This window comes from Tinamus guttatus, unplaced genomic scaffold (genome assembly GCF_059628265.1).
Source record: "Tinamus guttatus ecotype Peru unplaced genomic scaffold, ASM5962826v1 Tinamus_guttatus_pri_ptg000044l, whole genome shotgun sequence".
NCBI lineage: Eukaryota > Metazoa > Chordata > Aves > Tinamiformes > Tinamidae > Tinamus > Tinamus guttatus.
The window spans coordinates 2,006,145-2,023,171 of NW_028288578.1; the positions used below are offsets into that span (position 1 = coordinate 2,006,145).

General features: G+C 37.3%; 1 protein-coding gene across 1 annotated transcript in view; it reads right to left on the reverse strand.

The window, feature by feature from the left end:
• Positions 1-17,027, reverse strand: part of BEND5 (BEN domain containing 5) — a 540,137-nt gene that overhangs the window by 235,289 nt on the left and 287,821 nt on the right. The window lies entirely within an intron of this gene.

Consider the following 17,027-nt stretch of genomic DNA (forward strand, 5'->3'; position numbering starts at 1 on the left):
AAGATGGTGGTTGTCAAACCATCTGCTCCTCAGAGCAAAGGAGCTTAAAAAGTGACCTTTTATGTGCCTGGACCATACAAAATACAACAGCTAAGCACATGCTTCTTAATTAACATCAGTGATAAAAGAGCAAAACATCTGCTGAAGAAAAGGGCTGTTCTACTCTTTCCCCCTTTGTAGTATGTTTTCAGTTAGAAGAATTTCTGTCTTAATAATCTGACCTGTTATGCTGCAATTATTTTCCAAATTAAAAAAGCGAAAGCTGAGGTATGCTTTGTATGCTGAAAAGGACTCTTTATCTTCAAACAAACATAATACCATAAAAACAAAATACCACTGTTGCTTCTGATTTGATTTTTACTGTGATCTAACTGAGGTTCTGTGAAGCCAGAACTGCTGATGGTTCCAGCATTTGCAGTTTTATTCGAAGGACACGGAGAGAACGGTGAGAGCCCAGGCAAACTCATGCCTAATGTAAGCACATTAAAGAAAGATAACTTAGAACTATTTGCATACAATGAGCAGCAAGAAAAAGTGTATATATATACTCAATGCCAAGTTTACCCTAGTGTAATAGAGACTAAATTTTTTGAACTGTGCAGATGGACTGAAGATGACTACAGAAACGTTAGGGTTTTAAAATTTATAGCTAAGAAATTTCTATGGCACCTTAGTGATTTTATCTTTATTTAATAATAGGTAACTTATCTAGATAGGAATTTCTCCCTTTGTAATAGATTAAAAGTACTCTTTTTTTTAAGAAAAGAGCAACCAAACAGCACATAATTTTTGAAACACTTTGAAAATTCTACAGATGAAAATGATTCTAACTCATCCTGCTTAAGCTTCATTTCCAAGTGAGGGAACAAAGCTGGCTGCCAGTAAAAATAAATTATCTGGGAAGCAATCAGAAAACTCTACAAACATTAAATAAAAAGCCATAAGGTACTGTACCAGGAGTACTATACCATAAGGTACCATAAACACTGAAATATACTGTATGTCAAGTTGCGTTTGCAAATATGCGTCACTACTACTCATTGAAAGAAAAAAAAATCAGCTTCTATCCATCCAATTTTTAGAGAAGGAATGTACTATAAATAGATCTACAAAAACCCCTAATATAGCAGTGTTATTCCAAAATATTTTACTACTGCTGCTCACTTATGGTATCTGACTTGCTTCCTAAATACACATAATGAAGTTAATATTTAGAGCTATGTAAACCTACTTAAATGGGAGAATATTTATCTTGAAATGAAGTCAGAGGGAACTAGTTAAAGTTTTCTTAAATACTGCCTGTGTCTCCAAATCCTTTATTGGACCAGCTGTAAAAACTACCTATCAAAGTCCTACTGATAACATATGCTGAGTTTTAGCTTTATTTGCTGCAAAAGATACCTGAGATAGATATAGTAGTTTCAATGATGCAGGCTTAAACTAAGTTAGCAATGATATCAGGAGGGAAAAAAATAAATGAGGTGAGAAGCTCTCAGCCCTCGCCAGTGCCCTGTGCTTGTGCACATGATCCTCACCGCACAGCAACGCTTTTAAAAGCCTGTAATTTGGCTACCAGATGGCAAATCCCATGATGGGGAGAAGCTGGACATGCAATCAGCACACAGGGTGTCTGACTACCAAAAAGTGACTAAGAACACAGGGATACACAGGTTGGGGCAGATCATCCTGATTTCCTGCCTGAAAGTTCTTTCCAGGGTCCTCTTGATGCAGCTGGAGTGTCACATTTGTGCCTGGAGTCTTTCTTTCATCAGGGTATATCCCTGAAGAAGAGTCCAGGCATTTGAATTACAAAGTTTACATCGCTTCGTCCTCAGTTCCTACTGCCCTGTAAGTTGCCAAATACTTTTTGCTTTAAAATGCCTTTTTTGTTGTTTTTTGGCTGCTGCTGCTGTAAATACAGCCTTCTCGAGGACAGCGATAATGAAGTGACGTGCTGCTTAAAAAAAAAAAAAAAACTTGTTAACATCTTCATCAGACAATTGTGTTTGAATACTTAGAGCAATTGTAAAGTTTCTGTTGGATTTTTAGGATTCTGTTCAAAGCAGGCGTATTTCACTTCTTTAACGTTGGTGGTTCTTTGGCAGCCTACATAAATACAAAGGACTTAAAAGTAACTTTCAGGCATTGATTTAAATGGAACAGCACTGGAAAAAAAACATGAAGCTTGTGTGTGAAAGGTTTGAATCTTCTGACATACATTTCCTTGCATTTGCAAGGAATAGGTTGAATACTGCAACTGAATTGGTGCATAGATGATAATAACAATGAAAGATGTGAGCACTTCCATTAATCTTGTTGGCGAAAGTACTTTCTTCCAGAGGTGATAATCCAACAACTACTTGTTCAAATGGCATCTCATTACGGAATGAAAATAGTCTTTTATATTTTCTCAGAATGAGATTTGGGAAACGGCAAGGTCAGCATCAGAATTCAGTAATGCCAAAATCTAACATACTTCCTGTGCCATTGCTACCAGCGGGACAGAAGTAGACTTAATTTTGTGATTTCAGCATGGCTGATTTACCAAAATGACAATATTGACCTGTTTGAGGACACCATTCTTAGTATATGCCCTTTTTACCCATAAGATTTTGTGTTTACTACTACAGTAGAGGGAGGAAAGTAGAAAAAAAAAGAAAAGCACTGGGACTTTTCAAATCAAGGAGGTAGTTTCTAAAATATACTTCCCTAAACAAAATATTATTTGCTTCTCACAAGTTTTATCCTTGATTGGACCCCAAAGAAGAAAGTTATTGTGGAGCATCAGCATATTTCTTTGCTAAACCAAAGGGACATCCAAATATATCCTCCTGTTTTATTTCTCCTTGGTTAGACTCCAGAATCAGCTGAATACACAAATTGCATAACCTTGACCACTGCCTTGCACATTCAACAGAGAGTTTTTACATAGGATTTTCCTTGAAGTTATCTATGTCAGTTTTTCCATATTTATGTGTCTTTAGAATGTTAACTAGACAAATAATTTATGAGTATACCTACCACTCCTGGTTTGCCAATGAAACCAATGAAATTAGGAAATAATTCCTAATTTTCTACTGGAAAATGAAAATCAAAATAAGTCTTTCCTAAATGTTAGCTCAAATAATTGGCAGGGATAAGAAAGAATAGGAAGGAAAAGGTAGTAAGCCTGAGCACCTGATGCCAGACTGCTTATGCTCAGGTATAGCATAGATGGGGGATACAAAATGTAGGTTACATTCCTGTCAGCTCCTGAATGAGGAAAGTATTGGTTATAAAGGAAGATGTATTCCTTCCCTCCATACACACTCAATGGAATATAACAACAGGCAGTAGGAAAATTGAAATTTGCACTTATGAAAAACCTTCAAAAGAGGTTTAAGTTTTGCATACAAAACTCTAAGAGGAATGAGACATCCTGAAGATAGACCAAGAAAAGTGAGATGTCTTCCCCTCATTTTGGAGTTTTTTTTACTTTTTTTCTCTTTTATAGGCACACATCTTTTTGATGTCCTTTAAAATATAATCAACACAACTTTCTCACAGAGGAAATTTGGATTCCAGCAAAGTTAGTTTGTAAAACAACCCTTCAAAAATAAAATCCTTCCTGTATGACTTCCACCAACAGTAATGGAACATGTAGGGCTAACAGCACAACAAGCTGAAAATAAGCTCTCGCAGATATTAAAATAGATGCCAAGGAGGAGATTTGGCCACTTGCTCAAATTCAGCTTCTCACTTGGCAATGTTCAGAAGACAAACCTAATTAAAGGTTACAGTTGGCAATGTTGCATTATCCAGATATTACAGCCTATAATTGTTTTAAGTGCAGGCAAATGTTTCCTTTCTGCAAAATATATCCCACAGCTAAATTAAACATTTTCCTATTTAAGATAGAGGGCTCAACACCCACTCAAACAGGAGATGAATTGCAACATAACACCTTGAAAACTTTTGCTCGTTCAATTCCCATCATGATACATAGCTATAAGCTGACACAGTACTACCAAACCTAGAAGTATGTTGCACATACTATATAGAGAAAACTTTTTAAACTGGGAATACAGGACCTTTTCCTATCTTCTTTTTGTGTTCTGAATAGTGTTAATGTAACATTGAAATAGTTCATTAAAAAAATAATTAAAGCTTAGCGACACTGGTATCTCTTATTTTTCATTTAAGAGAAATACAGAGATATACAATTACACAGAAACATCTACCTGGAAGTTTCATCATAATGCTCACAAGACATCCTAATGCAGACATGTGCTCGTCACTGTGATTCCTACTTTGCAGTTTCTGCCTCATACAGGAAAGAACTCTGCATTTGGCACCTATAAGCTATTTGGTACCATATAAGTAAAGATCCTCATTGGTTAAAAACAAATATTGTGCATCAGCTGATGCTGAGGTGAGGGTAGCACCAGAGTTCAGGTAGGCACTTTCTCAGAAGTTCAAAGACCTATGAGGGGAGGAAAAAAAAATATTTAAATTCCCTCTGTCACAAGTAACTGCTTTAATTTCTGAGCTATTAGGGAATAAGGAGGAGCAAAGTATGCTTTATTAACAGGTTAAAAGTGCTTTGAAAGCATCTGCCAAATTAACTCCTGATAGGAATTTGTTGTGCAAATTGGCACTGACAGACTTGGCGTGCTCAAGCACTGCAACAGAAACAGGTTTTAGGGGTCTTGAAGACCAGTGCCTTGAAAACGGGGAGTTTCAAGGACCCTAGTTGAAGAACCTTCCACCTCGCTGTAGTTTACCCAGGTCAGACTTTGGATTCACCCAGATTAGCTACCTCCAGATGAAAAAAAAAAAAAAAAAAAAAAAAAAAGCTGGCAATGCCTAGTTTCAAATAATAATTTATGCTGAGATAGCTACTTGACTCTGATGTCTTAGAGTAAAACTTTCAGAGTTGTTCTGTTTGAAGACAAAAGGCTCATTTATACACAGATTTTCTGTCTCTAACAGATACTTGCGTTTGCAAGGGATGGCTATGTTTAGAAATTCAACTATGTAAATACAGTGCCTTAAACAGCTCTGGCTGAGTCCCTGAATAACATATGTTTACAGATAAATCAATGCTTTTGTAATGCTCCAGCTGGATATCTTTCACCTGAAGTTGTGCAAAGTAGATCCTATTTTGCTTTGCACATCATCAGCAAAATTCTCAGATGAATTTTGACTGCATAATTTCTGCTATTAGTGATAAAGGAAGGGGACAAAGTGAAAGAGAGGGAGTTGCTTGATTTTTCAGCAGCAGGTGGAATCTGCAGAATGTGTCTGCAACAACTGTCAATTTCCAAGTGTCTCCATCAAACATATAGCATCTCAGGTTATGTTTTGCACTAGTAATAATGATAAATTTGCAAAGGAAAGCCAAAAAAAAAAAAAAAAAAAACCTTTTGGCCCATTATCAAAAGTCTATGTTGTGCAACCATAAAGTCCCAAATCATTTCAGATTAATAGAGGAGATGCTCAAATCATACGAATTTGTCAGGCTGATAACTTCAAAGGAACTGCATGCTGAAATTAAAACTACCAAATCATCACTGTAGTAACTGAAGCGTATCCTAACCCATGGATATTACATAATCTTGAAAACAAAGAACGGGGTTATGACTGAAAACAATATGAACTTCGAAATTCATGGTTAGTCATGATGCACCATATGTCCTCCACCACCTAGTCACAACAGGGTGCCCTTTAATTACTCTGTTAATGTGCTCTTTGTGTCTCATTGCTGCAGGACATATGGTACATTTCACTTGTAGCCATGAACTGCAGGTCTTTAATGGTTTCTGTCAAAATTCGAATATCTTTTTAAGCACATACATGGTTATATCTTTGCTTTTATATGCTGGTTTTGCACTTAGGTGAACCCCATAACATACTGTACCTCATGGTGCAACATATTTATACCCTGTTTCAGTGGGAAGTTGATAAAGAATGAAACCTATTACAGTCTGATTACCCAAACATTTTAAAAACAAACAAATAAACCCATATCACCTACTGGATGAATTGAAAGGAGGTGAGGGGAACATGGAGCTGGATCACTAGTAATAGAAGAACAAATTTCACTTTCAAACTTTATGGCTGAGCTTATCCAGAGAGAATTGCTAAGCAATTCAACTACAGATTTGCTTTATTCTTTAATCTTATATCCGAGAGCAGCTTTGTAATGCATTGCCATATGCTGGTGTCTACTAATGGACAGTATTTTTAATATATATTTCATTTCAGGTTAAAAGGGAAGAAGGCTGTGTCAGCCCCCTCAATTTCCCTGCAAGTGACAGCTGAGAGAGGAGCCGGTGAATGAAGATGCCATCCCGACGTGGTTCGCGTACCGCAGGCAGCCGTCGGACCCCCGGTACCAACACGGTGCCACACGGGCCTTCCTGCCCAGTGTGGGATTCCTCATCGGAAGGTGTCAGTGTCTAGACAGAGAGGACGACATCCCTTAAAGTGCCTTTGGAAATCAGGCAGTGACTCAACATGCCCTGGCCTCAGATGGCGGTGATGTGCCTGATGTATGTACAGTCAAGACAATTAAGTTACATTAATCACATTCCCAGTCAATTACAGTTCCGGGGAGATTTGGGATTTGCCTTATGTAGGAAGAAAGCTCAATTTGTGTTCCGGTTGCAATAAAGAATTTCTGCAGCATCTCCTGTGCTGCTCAGGGGTTTAAATCTGAAGCCGCGAGCACTGCAACCACTGAGCCCCATGAGGTCTCCTCCAGTCCCCCCTACATTCAAACACCAGCTACAGCCTGTAAAGGCTGCAAATCTGCTGCGCAAGCCCAGCAGATCAGAAACAAGTTTTGTGCTGGAAATCACCGGCTTACAAACCAGCCTGGGTCAGCTAAAAGGTTGTGCAAACTTAATGGTAAGAATCATGGAAGAGGCTACGCGGCTAAATGCAGCTCTGTGGTGGGTCACGGTCCCCCCTCCCAGAACAACATTGTGTACCTCTACCTTTAAGCAAATCTACTTGCTTGTCTTTGATCAGCAAGGAAATATGCAATGCAGTTCCTCCTTCTGAGGAATATTATCAACAAACCAGTATTCATTTGGCTCTTTTTCCTAGGCAAAAAGCCCTCATCTGTGCACCATTTTAGAAAGCAGCTAAGTAAGAAATGCTCAGAACTGGTCCTTCAAAAAGATCGGTCAAGTGCAAGTATGGCAGGACTTCTCCTCTACAGCTGGCTAACACAGGCATTTTTATATCAACAGGAGTAGCCACGAGGAAGATTATCCTTCCCTATGCTGCAAAGAGGAACCTTAATGCCATTTGAAAGGAAGGAGGCGAAACAACTATGGCAGGAGGCTGCTTAGTTAGTAGGGATGAAGCATGAAAATCCACTCATTTTCACCTGAGAGAGTGACATTTATGATTCAACTGGCTTGAAACTATGGCAGCCGATAGCTGCTGGGTACCAACTTGCCAAAATTCACAGGATAAAGTAAAATGTTTACGAGACAATACAGTCCACTCCGCAAGATGACTAGCAGTACCTATAGTATAGTAAAGATTCCCAGGTATTCAGGAAAAAAAAAGTAAACAATTTTTGAAACAGCTTCTAAAATGCTGCTTGAGAAAGATAAAACTGCTGGAGATTATACAAAATTGTCGGAAGCTGGGAGTTCGTAGTTTCAGTGCCCTTCCCATCTGCTGGTCCATATTCTTTTCTAGTTGCATTTTAGAAATTACTCCATTTCTGTGGATGAGGAGCTCATTTTGAGAAGTTTTCATATTTGTGACTTTGAAGGACTGTGTGTTTGAACACAGGACAAGGTCAGTCGGGGAGGTCAAATTAATTACAACTGCATCTTATTACAGTGTCTACACTGGAAAACTGTCTACCCCAAGCTCATACACAGCACAACAAAACGTGATTTGAAGTGGAAAACCAGAATAAACTATTTTGTGGTGGATTAGTTAATCCCAAGTAAAGTGAAGCAGATGACTTTGAATCCAAGGCTCCTTTTGGGAGACAAAGGATTATGTTTTTCATAGCGCTGGGAAATTGAGTCAGATTTCTTCAGACAAATACAAAGAGCAAAATCAAACTCAAAAGGAAACTTTCAGCCATATCCATCTTACAGCTAGTTGTACCTAGTGCTAATCAAAAAGTTTTGGCTTAAAAATGTGACATCAACTTTTTTTAAAAAAAAACATTTATATTATAAGGGCTGCATAGCACAGAACTATACCACTGACAATATCTAAAACAATTATTATTTTTCTTTTTTTAAGTTTCACAATTTTCCTGGCATTTTTCATTAGAAATTCAGAACACTCAAAGGGAAGTGACCATATACATTAAAGCATGTTCAAACAGTTAAATTTAATTATCAGTCACAGGACCTGTGTTTATTAAAAGAAGATATACCGCATCGGGCATTTTAATGTGGCTTTTTCAAGTCAATTTGGGAAAGACAAAAATCCAAATTTCAAACATCAGTCAGCATCAATGTTGACAGATTTCTGCATATCTATACACTAAATGGACCTGGACAGCATCTTACACCACCAGCAAAGAAATCCAGTCAAACAGGACACTTTAGGAAGCACTTGCATCTTGCACTTTTCTATTTTAAATGGCATTTCTCAAGCTGTCGTTTCTCATTGCTCATAATCTGTAAACTCACATTACATTTAAATGAAGAATCAAGCCAGTAGCATTTGCAAAGACAGCAGAGAGGCAGATTACATTTGAGCCTGGTAAACTGACTATTGATGAGATTTAATTTACGGATGTGCTGATAAAGCAGACATGCAAAAATGTCTTTACAAGCTTTCTACGTTCTGATCTTTGGCAAAATGTAGACTTCTTTAAGTAGGACAGAAAAGTCCTTTTTTAAAAAAACATTCTTACACTGTTTTGGCTGGTCTTTATAATTATGACCCTAACCACACCAGGTACTGAAAAACAGAAGAAATTAACTGAGCAAAGACATGAGTGACTATATCTGTGCAGACAGAAGTAAAATGATATTTAGATAGCAGGATACCCACAACTATCAGACTACTTATAGTGCCAGAAGAAAGCATTAAAGAGCTTTTATTTTTTTTTGATTTTTTTTTGATTTTTTTTTGATTTTTATTAACAGCTAAACATGAGAAGGATTTTTCTCTCTCTTTTTTTTCCAGGAGGAGAGAAAAAAAAAAAAAAAAAAGGTTCCCCTGTGTTTGATTTTCATGCAATTTCTTCATGAAAGTGCTATCAAAGAAAGTTACAGTGTATATTACATTTCATTTTGGAAGGATTTCAGCAATCCCTAAACCTCCACTGGTATCTTTTTGACAACCTAATCTCTTTGTAGTGGTAGCTAAATTAAACCAAACTGTCATCAATGAAAGCTCTCAAGAGTAACGCAAGGATATTCAGCACATGTAATCTATAGCCGTACGGTAGCCAATCCATAAAACACACCATTTAAGGAAAAATGCTTCATTAAAAATCCCTGTCTTAACAAGATATTTTTATCCCATATTTAATTTTGTCTATTTGGGTCTCTAAAATGTCCTTAAAACCGTTTCTGTGAAATCTAACAAGAACAATCAGAGCACTGCTTCATAGGCAAGGAAATAAAAAACTGCAAAACGAAAATTTTAGAAGAAAATAAACTATTGCTGAGAGGATCATAAAATTAAAAAGAAGGTACTACATATCATATTTCCATACCATCAGATTAATCCAAAACACTTACTCCTATGCAAATATAAACAGAAGATTATTTTTCCTAATGTATGTGCTTCTGTTCCCACAAGCCCATCCAAATGATGCATATGTGAGAATTTTCAAGAGTGGGGATGTACGTCCTTCTGGACTCCTTATAGACCTATCAGGCTAAAATGACAGCAACATATTTTATAGTCCACTTCTGGCTATGAGATGCTTCTTACCCAGAAACTACTTGACTTGAGTCATGCACACAAAATCATTACTTGAAGATTGGGCTATTGGAAAGCAGAATAAACTCTTCTTTGAAAGCACCATAAAAAGCATAATGATGCATCCGGCGTCTGTTCCATCTCCCCAGAATCACAGTTCGAAATAAACACATCTTATCTTCATGGTGCTTGTTCCACAAGCTGCTTATAAAATATTAAATAGGGCCTTTTATTCCCACGGCCCTTGCTGGACTCTGCCAAGGAACCAGTACCCCTCCCTGCTCTCTCTGCCTCCCAGAGCTGCTTTTCTAAGGAGCAGGGAAGTTTATGGAATGAGCTCTGCATGTTCAGGTACCGCCGCTTCCCATCACTGCGGCAGCACGGCTCAACTTACTGCCATGCACGTACGGAGGAAAACAGGATTAAGTATCTTTTCTGTGCAAAAACAAAGTTATTCGACTTAATGTAACACCACCTTTGTGAAATTTTTAGATTTTTATTCCCTCAAACTGAAACAGAGTAAGGAAATAGGCATGATAGAAATGTCACTTTGACTATATACCTCACTTAACAAGCTTTTATACATGGGAAAAAAACTCAAATGCTTGATAACAGGAGCATTATACAAACCTGGACAGGATGGAATATCCAACCACAAAATGCACATACCCAGCCAGCCCATAATTCAGCAACTGTCATTTTTATTGACTGGAAAGTAAATAAGAAAGGTGCTGCTGAACTAGAAAACAAATGCTCTGGATTCCACTTTGAATTGTTCTCCATCTCTATGCATTTTCCACTGAATGGAAAAAATACAGCTATATTAAAATATCTGTATTATTTGCCTTTACAAAAATATCCAGGATATTTTCAGTGCTCTGAACAGAGAATGGGATACACACAGTGATAAAGTTTACTACTGAATGTGATAAATGTTGACTTCCATATTGAGACTCCCTAAAACAACAGATGCCAGGAACATAAATACAGTTTGAAAAATGTCAAAGCTCCAACACTGTTATCATGATTTTCACACCTAGTTGTCTAAGGTCAGAAACATAAATCCATTATAAAGCACCCAAAGATTTTGAATACTAAATCTACGACAAGCACTGAGGCTTTCTGACCAAAAAATCACACTACTTGCTACCAGCTACAGATGCAGCTATAAAGTAACAGTTTAGAAATGTAAGTTTGGAAACAATACACTGTTTTCTCAAATATACAGTAATTATAATAAAATGACAAACTATGGGTCCCCACCAGGAACATAACACTATTGCCGTCACCACATTGGATATAACACTATGAGCAACAAAATGGGCAAGAACACACAGCAAAAACGTTCAATATCACTGATGTCAACTTTTTTTTCTTCCCTTAATCAAATGATAAATAAAAGACAAATCAACCTCTCAGACACTTTGGACACCAAAACTAATCTGTATTCCTTCTTGCACGGAGATTACAGCAACTATTTCAATTTGCAGAGATAGAAACATACCTATCACTACTATGAATAAAACTGAATTCTGATGATCTCTGTAACACAGCAGAATATGTTTGTTAAGGCAACGAAACAAGGCGAGGCAAGACAAGACAAAACAAGGCACTTGGTTTTCTGTTTTCTAGGACAGCAATCCAAAAGATGGAGAAAGAAACAGGTCCAGCCCATCCATAGCTGGTAATTCTGCAACACGTGCACAGCCTGTGGAGGCAGAACGAGGTGGATGCAGCACCCTCAACTTTGCTGCTGAACTTTTGGCTTTTCCCAGCTATACAAGAGCCAGCTCCCCAGTGAAACAGCATTTTAAGAGGATGAAGTACAAAGTCCATATTGGGCGTCATTAATTTCCATACAACTGATGGACAGCAATAGCTGCTAAATTCTATCAGTCAAACATAACAACTTGTTACTGGTGCTATCACCTGCATTTAGGCGTTAGTTGTCCTCCCTCTGCTCTGCTCTTCACAGCTGGGAAGTGCACAGCCAGAGTCTGTCATTCAGGAGTTATCTCAGAACTGTTGCCACCCAAAGTCATATTTAGACAATGTGATACATAAAACACCTTCTTCTTGCTCATCAGCACTTTGTAGTGCAGATTTGGGTCTGGTCTGGATATTGTACAAAGGATCCTGGCTACCCAAATTGCTGGGGAAATGTCAAAGTCATTTTGTGGAAATCAAATGAACGTGTTTATCAGAAGATGAAATAAATGAACATACATTTATTACAGTTTTGATTCAGTCCTCATTTTTTTTTTTTTTGGGAACAAACAAAAAGCTTTTATCTTAGGCACTAAAAGCAATAGCGAAAGAACATAACAGTAAAAAGAACCTGCCTATAAACTCAGTCTGGACTTGTATAACAAATAAGAGAAAGGCAAAAGGAATACTCATATTCCCCTCCATGTCAGAAGTAGCTCCATAGTATAACTTCTACTTTAAATAAAAAGAAATACTGTATAAGTTAAATAATTAAGAAAAAAATTCAAGCTTTAGTAATTGGAAGGTCTCAAAATCCCTTTGTATTTCATGCTGAGATGCACAGAGAGTTGTTCATATTTAATTGAAAATGTATTAACATTATAATTTCAAAGGATCAAAAATAAAGGGAGTTTCCTGAAAATTTAAACCAGGCTTTCAGTGTTTCCTGTTGTGCAGGAGAAAGATCTATTTTTAATGGAATAAATTGTAGAAAAGGGCCTAAAGAGGGCAATTTCTTCATTCTTCAATGAAGCTGGTGGGAAGCAAAATGGTCTATAATTAGTTTGGGTGGGATTTCTTTTCAAATTTAAAACTTTGTGAAGGTTAATGCTCCCACACTGCTGCATTTAATCAAACTTTATCTAAACAGCGTTTTCACTAATTTTAGATCTCACTAATTTGAATTTATGAATATTAGGCTTTGAAATCCCTGAAAAGGTGTATACTTTCTTTTTCATGTTTTATAATTCATTTTGTTGCTCATTTTAAGCATGCATATTCTTTTAATGTTAATTATTTTCCCTTCTGGATGGATTAAAAATATTCATATACCCTGAGAGAAACTATTCATTATATATAAATATATATATATATATATGCAAACTGAAATGAACATAAGCAAACCCAAGATCCTAATTCTGAAAACGAAACTTCCCAGTTGGACATTTGCACCTGAACAGAATTCAAGCACACCTAATTTAAAAGAAGTCTTGGGCAGAACTGAGATCAAACAGCCCAACGTTATCATTAATATTTTGTTTGAAAAGCTAATTTATTGCACAATGTGATGTCTACTTCGTTGGTCTTTTTTTTTTTTTTACATGTAACTAATGAAACAATTATGTTTGGGCAGCATCACACTTAGCAAACTATACTTTTAATTTGGCCTCTAGTTATCTGAAACGTTAACACAGCTCTGGTGCATCAGCCAATGAGGCTGCCTTCGATCGATACCACTAGAGTGAGCAATTGACACTTCGTACCTCCATAAATTAAATGATTGCATCTATCATTTCTCCTTTACGATGTAAACAAAGTTATGGCAACACAATATTGCCACAGGATCAATGTCTCCTGCTTAGAAAATAAATTCTTCAACACTTATGCAGCAGCAGGAGATTATTATTATACAATAACTTTCTATCCCGTTTTCTTAATTACAGCAATGCCCGTTAGTGTGCTACTATGAGGAAGAATTGCTGAATTCCTTTCACAAGACACTTCCTTCTGTACCACACTCGTATTGCTCCCCAAAGGTCAGGTGTTGCTGTACATGAGAACATAAGATGAACAGAGACATGGGCAAGAGGAAAAAGATGGGAAGAGCAGGCAGGACAGATCCCAGCTGCTTTAGATCCCATGTTAGATCTGGTCAGCAAACAGCAAGGCTGCGGTTAAAACAGTTTGCTGCCCAACCTGTCATATGTATTGCCTCAAACCTTGAAAAGTTCAGCCTCTGCAGGCTGCTCCCTGCAATGAAATAAGTTTCTGTATATAAAGATATATATAGATATATATACACATGTATATAGCTCTCATATCTAGACAAGGGGACTTCATGGAGCCTGCGAGACAGGTGGACAATGCAGCCATCAGCTCCAGCGAGCTCCCTTACGATGCAGCAAGCTGCTGTTGGCATTGCGATCTCGCTGGTATAAAGACACCAAACCAAGTGACACTTCATACCTCAAATCAGCACATTGCAAGCACAAGTAGTAACAGGATTTTTTTTAGATGCATTTCATATCTGCCAATTACATACTGCATGCCTAAAATCCCCTCCAGAAAGCATCATCAGCCTGGAAAATTAAACACTGAAAAGTAAAGAAATCGGCTTAGCTCCCATATATCCACCCATCATGCTACAGCCTTTACTGACATGATTACACATGTAAAGACACAATTTGTTTGCTTATACTGCAGCCACAGTGAGATCTGCTAGAGAAACAGCCTGGGCTTTTGTCTCTCCTTCTCCAGGCAAACTAATAACTAGTTCTTGAACTAGCTAAGGCAAAGGGACACAAAGCCATAGTAACTCCTATTAATTTAATGTAGATCTGCCCAGAAACCAGCTCCACAGCAGTGAGCTGCACATCGTAAAAGACCATTTTGTCCCTGTTGAAGTCATGGCTTTGACCTTGACAGCGTGCCCAAATGAAAGAGAACTAGAGAAAACCCAGCAATACTTCTGCAGGGTTCCATGCTCCTTTCAAAGGACGGCATGGGTGGCACTGCTGGGATGAACAAATGAGCACAAGTGCTTGCCAAGTGTGCAGACAGATGCCAACAAGTTTGATGCAAGAAAAATAAAGAAAACAAATAACTTTTAAGAACTAGTCATCTGTACAAGAAAGGTCCCAACAGGTTATACATTATACATGACCTTTGCCATATATGATTGAATAGACATTGTGCACAACTATTGCCACTGCACTTGCTTTAAATCTATTAAAATTATTCATCCTTTCTCTCATATTTCTACATTTAGATGTATTCTCCATGTAATCTAAAACAGAAAATTAAAAAATCCTAGAGGTTGTCATTTATCATGTCTTTCATTAAGAAAGCACCAGACAAACCATACAAATTTGTAATTTAAGAATCTCTGACCTTTTTTAACATATGAAAATTCAGAGGAACACTTAAAAAAAAAAAAACACATAGACTAAATACCTCCACAATTTTCTCCAGGCTAATGAATGGTTAAAAACAGTATCAGCAAAGCTCTAGTTAGCTAAGCATATAATTTAAACAAAGAAAACTTCCATGGACATATTAAAGGAGATATTTCTCTCCTTAGTCAATGAAATTGGAGTCATAAGTACTTTCTTCTTTATGCAAAATAACTGATAGCTCCTGTTTAGGCAAACCATGTCAATTTGGATGTTGCACTCTAGAAAAAAAGGGTCATGTTACATTTGAACAATTAGATTACTTCAGTGCGAGAAACAAAATATTTTGACCATAACACATCCAATAAGTGTATCAGGTCTCATCCGGAAAAAGTGACAAGTCAAAGCTTCGGTAGAATTATATTATACTGCAGGGACATATTAGAGAGGCAGCAACCAATATAAATTTCTGCCATCATTTAATAAGGCACTAAGCCTTGGGATATAACTGCTTCTCTCAGAATACCTGCTTTAGTCTCTGGCACTTTACAATGGGGCTACGTAACCGGAGATCAGGCCCTTGGGAATAAGCAAGCAATTTCCAAAATTCAGCCGGGACTGTCTGCTATCTTGGTATTGGAGCAGACAGACTGAGTAGGGATGAGTCTGGGAGAAGCTGTGACACAGTGGGGATAGATGCACCTCTCAACATTTCCCCAGGTTGAGCAAGATGCCTCTGTTCCTCATAATGATGAATGATGATGACTATGACATGCACAATCAGGAACACCTGATGCTGTGAGGCTGGGCTGCCCTACCCTCAACTGCAGTACAGTCAGAATATCTTTTTACTATGAGCCTTTTTTTTTAACACTCCATAATAAAATAAAAACAAAAAATCCATGCTGAACATTCAAGAGCTCCGCTTTAATCTTGAAGTAGTCACATCACCCAAAGCAGCTGACAGATAGGATCACTGGCCTACATGCACGTATGCTTATACCCCCAAAAAAGACTTAGCCACAGTTATAAGTCATATCCTAAAGCAAAATTTTCAGTTTATAATGACTCACCTAGTAGCTGCATTCTCAGAAATTAAGTATAGTGTAAGTGATAAGGCTATTTTGCCAATGTACGGTATAAGCTAAGATGAAACATCCAAGGGAATGATCCTATTATGGCCTGGCAGCTGGGTAATTGCAAGAAAGCAAACAAGTGGTTTATACATCTGAGTCATCATCTACTAAACTAAATCATTCTAATGCGAGGGTTGTGAGAGCTTTCATTAACGAACATGTGCGATAGGCATTCCCAATGTTAACTCGTAAAGACAGGTAAGGCAAAAATTACCTATAGAGGCAGCAAGTCGTGTGCAATAGCATTAAATAATCAGAAATAAACACCAATATTAAACAGATTGAATGACAAGAAAACTTCAACAATTTTAGTAAGAACATTGGTTCAGGCAGTTCTCCTTTAGGAAACAGGACACAAAGATTTAAGGATTGCAACTAAAGAATATCATGACTGAGATAGTTTAATGGACATTTTCCTTCCTTGTTAGACAAAAGTAGAAAACATTTGTCTGACTCAAGTGAAAGAACTCTGATTGTTCCATTAAAGCCAGCAATTACAGTGCAGGCAATCTTGTAGTCAACGCAATCTAGTATCACTGACATCTGAAGTTTGGATCAACTGCCTGAAATTTGGAATGCCAAAAACCATTCTTTTGGGGCAGGCTGCTGTTAACAAAAAAAATAATGTATATATAAGCATTTCCTTTGGCCTATTTCAGTGCTTTGCTAAATTGAGACTGTACCACAAAAGGTATGGTGACTTTCCTGCACATGTTTAAATCCAACTCTTCATAATAGAATCGAAATATTTTTAAATCATACTGGAATTTAAATTCATGCTTATAAAGTTAACTGTGTTCTTACATTTTTTTTTTCTGAGCAGTTTGGTGGACTTTAAAGAAAGATTCTGAAATGTTTTATTTATTCATAGATTAAAATTAGGTGTTGG